Source organism: Macrotis lagotis, chromosome X (assembly GCF_037893015.1).
Source record: "Macrotis lagotis isolate mMagLag1 chromosome X, bilby.v1.9.chrom.fasta, whole genome shotgun sequence".
Taxonomy (NCBI): domain Eukaryota; kingdom Metazoa; phylum Chordata; class Mammalia; order Peramelemorphia; family Peramelidae; genus Macrotis; species Macrotis lagotis.
Genome location: NC_133666.1, coordinates 702881646 through 702889991, shown reverse-complemented (window position 1 = coordinate 702889991; position 8346 = coordinate 702881646).

Genomic DNA, 8346 nt, shown 5'->3' with positions numbered 1-8346 from the left:
ATAGCAAACCACTCCAGCATCTTTATCAAGAAAGCCCTAGTGGCAACTAGGTGGTGCAATGGATAGAGCACCGGCCCTGGAGTCAGGGCATTCTACCCCAAGACTCAGTTGGTCTCTATACACCAAAACATATCTGTAATTGCTGCAGAATTAGTAAAATGAGTGCTTTTGTCAGTCAATGCATACCTGATGGTCCAATGAGAGGATCAGTTTCCTTCAGGAGTGTCTTTTGAAACAAATGCAGCAGTGGCCCAAGAGTCAGGAAAAGCCTCTTCCCATCAGGTGAGTTAATTGACTATAACAAGGTCTAACTCATGCACATGAAATAAACTTGTAAAATTGTGTTCAAAAGTTGTGTGAGGGGGCAGCTAAGTGGCACAGTGGATAGAGCACTGGCTCTGGAGTTAGGAGTACCTGAGTTCAAATCTAGCCTGAGACACTTAAGAGTTACCTGGCTGTGTGACCTTGGGCAAGTCACTTAACCCCATTGGCACACCAAAAAAAGAACATATGGTGATAGCAGCTCCAGGGGAGGAGTGGTTTGCCCTTTGCACACAACCAGACCCCATTTTCCCATCTTCAATTCAGAGTCATCAGAGGAAAGAACTAGGCCTTCCTGGGAAGCAAGCTCAGCAGTGGCATGACCAAGATTGCTCTCTCTTAAGACAGAATCGTTCCCTCCTGTAGACAGTGAACAATGACCAGGTCTGTGGGAAATGTCCTAGCAGACAATAGATCTTTGATGAATTCCCCACTTGCAATGACATTTCCAGCAGATGTTAAAAGACAGTCTCTTTGTCTTGTTACAGATCCCGATCCTGGTTGAGTTAATAGTTAACTGGGGGTCGTTGGCAAGATCCATGAAAGACTGTGTTAGCCCTTCTGAATTGCATCATTGATAAACTCTGTCCTTGGTCCTGGATCCCAGTTCATAATTTTGATGGATCACAAAACTTGAAGCAAAAGCCACATGAGTGTGTTGCTATTTTCACGTTGGTCACTAGATGTCACCTAAGTCTGTGATCACATTTCCCAAGATGGCCCACAAGTATGGGCACATACATATAAAGATCAGATTTGGGGTAATTAATGTGACTTAAATGTTAGTTTCTAATGGATCAACAGTTGGGCAAAAAGTCCTTAGATGACAGAGCACCAGCCCTGGAGTTAGGAGGACCTGAGTTCAAATGTGACCTCAGAAACAATACTTGCTAAACTGTGTGACCTTGGGTAAGTCATTTAACCTCATTGCCTTCCAACTCCCCCTCCCCCCCAAAAAAGATGGGTATGTGCACATGTAGGATTGAGATCACCTCTATTTCTAAGGAATGTTTTTGTGAATTGCTGTGGGTCCTAGCAGCATACTGCCATCACTGATAGAGACCCAGGAATGTAGAATCACTGGGATCTGGAAATTTGATAAAACTAATTAATTCTGGTCAAGGTGTAACTCTGAAATGCTACACACCTTACCACCCACAGAGCTCAGGCCAGGTTAAACATAAGTTGGTGGTGATGGTCCTTCATTTTCAAAGATCACGATGATAAAGTAAAATGGTAAAACAGTGAATGATGGGTGTATGGGATGTTCAGGGAACACCTTGGCTGTGAAAGTTTGCTGATTCCCTCAAGGCTACTGAACCATCTTTAGTATTGATGTTTCACCCAACTCTCATCTGAGGCTCCAAGAAGCTGTAGCACGCACAGAGGCCAACCCTGGTAAAACTATCTTGTCAGATAGGCTACACCAGGCTGAGGGTAACTGATGGTCCTTAGATCCTTCAGTGAGTTAGAAGGAAGTCTACCCCAACCATATGAATACTTCCCCCTGTGAAATGGGCAGATGAGAACAACTAAATGTATGAATAAGAAATTAAAAATAAAATTGGTAAATTGTTTACTGAAACTCATTAGTGCCCTGAGGTTCTTCCTCTGGATATGTTCTACTTGCCAGCAGACCTGGTTAGGGGAATGGCATATATCTTCTTTTGAAATGCTGTTTGAGCACCATCCTCTTCCCCAATCAAAGCCAAACCTTTTCCCTACATAATGACACTATTCATGAGGAGACTGACATCACTCTATTTTGCAAAGCTATTTTATCAAACAAAGCTAAGGAGCTTGGAAATCCATCACTATTCAATATTGCAAGCCCTAGGGAGCTAGAAACACTAGAACTACAGGACTACCCTGGAAGCAGGGAGGTCATCTTTCACCCCTCCTCAGGGTTCTCTGGCACACTGAAGGAGAAGGTTGGGGGTGAGCCAGGGATGCTGACTCCCTTCTGGATTAATGATGTTCCAAGGGCATCTTGAGGTCAGGTTAATCCCCTGGCCGTCTCACGTCAGTGAGCAGGTGAGGCAGGGTTCCCAGGAGGTGAGTGAAGTGAAGGTCAGGAGTGAGCAGCTGAAGACCAATCCAGAGTTGGTAGTGTGGATAGGGACTCCATGTCTGAGCCTCCACCATTGGCTCAGCCAATGCAAGTGGTGCCATCAATTAATTATATTCCCCCAGTTTAGTGGATCCTCAGTAGCCCAGCATTATTTTTACCATTTCCTAGTTGGACTAGCTTTTAGGAAAGAAACAATCATTTATTCTGTAGTTCCTATATGCTGAGCAGTGAACTAAATGTTTTACAAATATGATTTATTCCCAGCGATTATGGAGTTGGTGCTCTCGTCCCCATGGAAGTGATTGGCCCAGAGTCCCCAGCTAGTTTCTAGAATCACATTTGAACTCAGATCTTCCTAATTCCAGGCCCTGTGTTGGTTGCACCTGACCTGCTACACAAACAAACAAAGCAAGTGTTCCTAGCCTTGTATAGTCCTCCCTATTCCCTAATAACAAGCAATTAGAGCACTTAGAGGTTTGCTTTTTTTTCTTAAACAAATACCTCATTTAATTTAGGTGAGTAATTATGGGTCTTTCTTCTCACTGATGATCCTCTTGGATATGTCTAGTAATGGAAACTCTGGATCCACTAAGATGTACTTTAGTTACTATTTGCATGATCCCAAATGACTCCCAGTTCTGCCTACAGCCTATTAGCAGATCTGTCTTCCTACAACTCCTCCACCCTTGGCCCAGCCTGACATTCCTTCGAAAGCTCAGGAGTGTTTGTATTTGTATTTGTATTGTTTGTGATTTGGAGCATTTTTTTGTGTGACCCCAGGCAAGTCACAAAATCTGTCTGCCTCAATTTCTCTTCTGTAAAATGAGGATCATAATACCTTCTGCCTCCCAGAGTTGCTCTGCCAATCTGAAAGCATTGGATAAATGCCATTATTAAGTGTTGTCATTATTTTTGATAAGATCAAAAACCTCACACCAGCAATGAGTTCCCATTTCAATTTTACTGCTCTGTTCACAAGAAAACCAAGACAGGTAGTGGCAGGGGAGAAGTTTTATTGAACCCATTTCACAGAAGAAAAGGAGACAAATCGAGGTTAAATGACCTGTCTCTAGTCTCCAGGCTGATCAGGATGACAGCTGTACAGGTGACAAATGCTCACCGTGCCCCAGGTGCTTTGGATAAAGAAAAGGGAAACACATGGGTCAGCCGTAAGCAGCCCATTCCAGGGGAGACCATGTGCAAACCACTGTGGACTGGAAAACAGTAACATTCAGACACACGTTTCACTCATTTTTCTAATTTAATTTTTTTTCAACTTCTGGTTCATTCTTGATTTTCTCCCATTCCATATTCTCAGCATGGACTAAGCATACAGAAATGTAAGACAAGCCTTTATGACTGACAGTATCTTGTTTTCTCTTTTAAATCTAAAGAAAATCGGCATACAGGGAAGAGCTTAAAGGAAAACAAACAAGGGGATATGATAGTAAATGCTACACACACCCACGGGAAGAATATGGGAGGCAGCTGGGAACTTTCCTCAGGCCTCAGACCCAATCACTAAGCATTTCCTCTGCCCTTCTTTCTCTCCAGTGTCTCTTTGGGTCTCCACTGCCTCATCTCTTCAGGAGAGCCTGGCACCACCTATGCCACTGCCTCATTCTCAGCTCATGCTTCTTTCCATTCTGCCCTCTCAAAGACCATTGAAAAGTACTCAAGGTCTCCACCTACTCCTGTGTATAGCCATGTTCCAAATTTAGGAAAGAAATAATCATTTATTCTGCAGTTCCTATGTGCTGAGCACTGAACTAAATGTTTTACAAATATGATTTGTTCCCAATAATTATGGAATTGGTGCTCTCATCCCCATGGAAGTGATTGGCCCAGGGTCCCCAGCTAGTTTCTAGAATCATAATTAGGGTTAATTCTTTGGGTTTTTTTAGGTTTTTTTTTTTTGCAAGGCAAATGGGGTTAAGTGGCTTGCCCAAGGCCACCACAGCTAGGTAATTATTAAGTGTCTGAGACCAGATTTGAACCCAGGTACTCCTGACTACAGGGCCGGAGCTCTATCCACTACAACACCTAGCTGCCCCTCCCAAGTTCTTAATACTGAAACCAGCTTCTGTCCCAGGGACCTCTCTCATGGCGGCTCTTCCAGGGGCTTCCATTCTAAGAACACCCAAGCCAGCCCAGGCATTTCATTCCTCTCCAGGCTACTGGACCCCCAAATCACCAGGACCTTCTCTACAATGTGCTCATAGAGAAGATGGCTTGTTGGGGGAAGCCTTGGGGAATGACCTGGGCATTCCTCTACCCTAAGTTCACATGCCATTAAACAGAAGTCATCTTTGTTCCAAGTCTTACACTATACCAGTTCCTATACTATACCAGTCTACCTTTAAATTCTTAAAGACCATGCTGATTAACCTTCATTTATCCCTTCATTTAAATGAGCAATCTAAAATAATTTAGGTGGAGATTCCTAGGGAATGAGACTTTTGCTTTGGAGCCACGCCTCAGCAGGCACCAAAGAGGGAGACTTTGAATGCCTTGAAATGCCTTTCAAAATCATACAAGAGGTCTATTCTGCTAGGGAACTCCTTTATACAGTCTAGATCCTGTAGGCATCAACTTGAGGACTCTGTTTATATCTGCCATCTTACAGACTTTAAGTGTCTCCTCCCACTTTTTATGCTTTTCCAGAGATTACTTCCATAAATTTATAACACAGGGAGTTTTATGTGTTTATTCACTATTGCCTTCCCCATTTGAACAGAAGATCCCTGAAGGGGAAAGACCATCTTTATGTCTTTCCTTGTGTGACCAGGGAATAGCACAATGGTTACTAAGCTCAGTACTATACAAAGGCTGGGGAGACCTAAGATGACAAATGAATGTTTAAAAATTACTCAGTGGGGAGGCTAGGTGGCGCAGTGGATAGAGCACTGGCCCTGGAGTCAGGAGGACCTGAGTTCAAATCCGACCTTAGTCACTTAATAATTACTTAGCTGTGTGGCCTTGGGCTAGCCACTTAGCCCCATTAGCCTTACAAAAACCTAACCCCTCCAAAAAATTACTCGGTGAAAAAAAATTACTCAGTGGGTGAGAGACACAACGAAGATTTGAGCCTGGCAGTAGTGGGACCTATAAGAAAGATGATACCCCTGCCCAAAATGATTCCCAAAGGGCTTTGAACCTCTGCATACTCTTTGATCCGGCAATACCCTTGCTAGAATTTTTTAAAAAGGGGAAAGAGCCTATCTATATGAAAATATTCACAGTTGCTCTTTTTGTGGTGGTTAAGAATTGGAAATTGAGGGGATACCCTTCAGTTAGGGAATTGGCTAAACAGGCTGTAGTTTATGCTTCTGTTGGAAGCCATGACAATGGATTTTGGGACTGGACTTACTGGCAAATGAGCCATGAGATCCCACTGCCCTGAAGCAACAGCCAATTGTTAGTCCCCAAAAGAGTCCTCTTGCCTGTTAAACCCACTCCTCTACAGCCACATTCTTACAAATTGTTGATAAGAGCTCCCTCCATCCTTTACAAGGGGCTTACTTTCATATTTGGGGCACAGTTCATTTTCCACCTAATTGGTCATTGAATCCCATGTAGATTTTATCAGTTTTGTTTTTCTTTTAACTGATCTAGCTCTTTTTCCATTTTATATTCATCTATGAAAGAAGCAAGATGTTCTATCTTTTGCTAGTTTGATTCAGTTATTTTTCTTTATACAAAACTTTTAAAGGACAGTACCTTATACCAGTATAACTTTACTTTCTTTTTAGCAGGGTTATTTTTTTTTTGCAAGGCAATGGGGTTAAGTGACTTGCCCAAGGCCACACAGCTAGGTAATTATTAAGTGGCTGAGGCCAGATTTGAACTCAAGTACTCCTGACTCCAAGGCCAGTGCTCTATCCACTGAGGCACCTAGCCACCCCTAGCAGGGTTATTTTTTAAAATAATATTTTATTTCCCCCCAATTACATGTCAAAACAATGTTTATCAATGGGTTTGTTTATAGTTTTGAGTTCAAAAATCTATCCCTCCCTCCCCACTCTCTGAGGTAGTAAGCAATATAAAATAGGTTACAGTGTTGAGATTCAGCCTGTTCACAACAGTTTAGAAGAACCAATATCTAATTTTATGTTGAGTTTGGCAAACTAGTTGTTAAATTGGCACTCATGGTCAAGGTTCTCTCTAAGGTGGGTACCATCACAAATTTACATTCCTTACTCTTTTTAAATGCTCATCTGTGCAAGAGTATTTTCTAAGCTCTGGTAGTAACGTTCATTCCATCCATGGGCGAAAAAATTGATGGAATTATATTTGTAACGTTTATTTTTTCATTTCTTAAAACTCATTATACCTTTGATGAAATACTACATTTGAATTTCCTCATTTTTGTTACTTCAGTAAATAAACACATAATATAAAGAGAAAAAGTGCCAAACAACCAGGGTGACAAGCTGTCGTTTGTTTCCGCTTTCTCTTATGGTCAAAATTCCCCCTAGATATTATGTTATTACCTTTTTTTTAGTTGACTTTTTTTGAAAGGCAATGGGGTTAAGCGACAAGGTCACAAAGCTAGGTAATTATTAAGTATCTGAGGTCACATTTGAACTCAGGTCCTCCTGACTCCAGGGCCAATCCACTGTACCACCTAGCTGTCTCTGAGGTATTCCCTTAATAGTGAAACCAATAGGAAACTGAGAGACAGTGAGTCAATAGAAATATAGATTTTTAAGGGCTATCTTATTTATTGTACAGTCTCTAGACGGTATTGTTGATGGATGTAATTACCCAAATTCCCAGGTTACATGCCTTTGGATCCTAGGTGAGATCCCATCCAACTAGAGAACTTTACAAAGACTTTAATCCAAGATGAATTCTGGCCCACTGGGTAACCCTGTTTTGCAGTATTTTCACATTTCCACCTCTAACTGTAGTTAAGAGGAAGTCGCATCTATAATTATTTTGCTATTACTTATGAAAGTATAAGAGTGTTATTAAGTGAGTTATTTGGGATTATGGTCATATTAAAATCTGAAATTGGTTTGATTCTTTTTATTCAGAGCAGTCTGAAGAGGTACAGCAGAATTAGTTTATTCTACCTAGCATGGATGGGAATGTCAAAGAACTCAACCCACAGCAGCAATGGGGGTAGATGGGGTGGGCAGCCAACAACATCAGACTTGCTCCCTTCTTTGGGGTCCCTATTGTAAACTTTCCAGGTTACTAGAAACCATCTGTGTGGACACAGCTTTCATCCCTGGAAAATGAGTTAGTTTGGGTTATGATGTTCCTACACAATGAAATTGGCTTGCTAAGGATTTATGGGTTTATGATAATGTAGAAATGATTTCTAATGATTGATCTTTTTATCAGAATGGGTATAAACTGAAGAAAAACAAGTGAAAAATACTATGTGAAATCTCTTATCTTTGTTTGAGTTCAAGTAAACATTCATTGCTCATTGCAACTCCATGAGAGGGAAAATAATTGTGTCCAATTCTAAACTGTGATTAGTGAGGTTTAAATTTAGGTATAATTGCCTGGTTCGAGAGAAATGCCACAAACTACTCAGAGGGAATGTGATCCTAAACTGTTACAAATAGATATCTGCATCTGGGAAAAAGCCCAGAGAATGACATGACGTTGCCACAGCCTAAGGCCATATCTTAATGGCTCAGTCACCCCATTGAGCTACATCCATTCAACAGGAATGTTTGCCAACTACTTATTCCTGAGTCTGGCTAGGAGGTGGAATTGTTACTGGTGGTCAACAGAGGCACTTAGCTATTAGACTATTAATAGATGAAATTAAATCAGAAACATCATTTTGGTTTGAAGAAGAGAATTTTAGTACAATCAGTTTTCTTGGAGGGAAGTAACATAGAATATTTACATCAAAGGAAAAGTCAATTTTATCTAAATTTATTACTAATATGAAAATGACATCTATTTGTACTACATGTCCTTTGGGACAC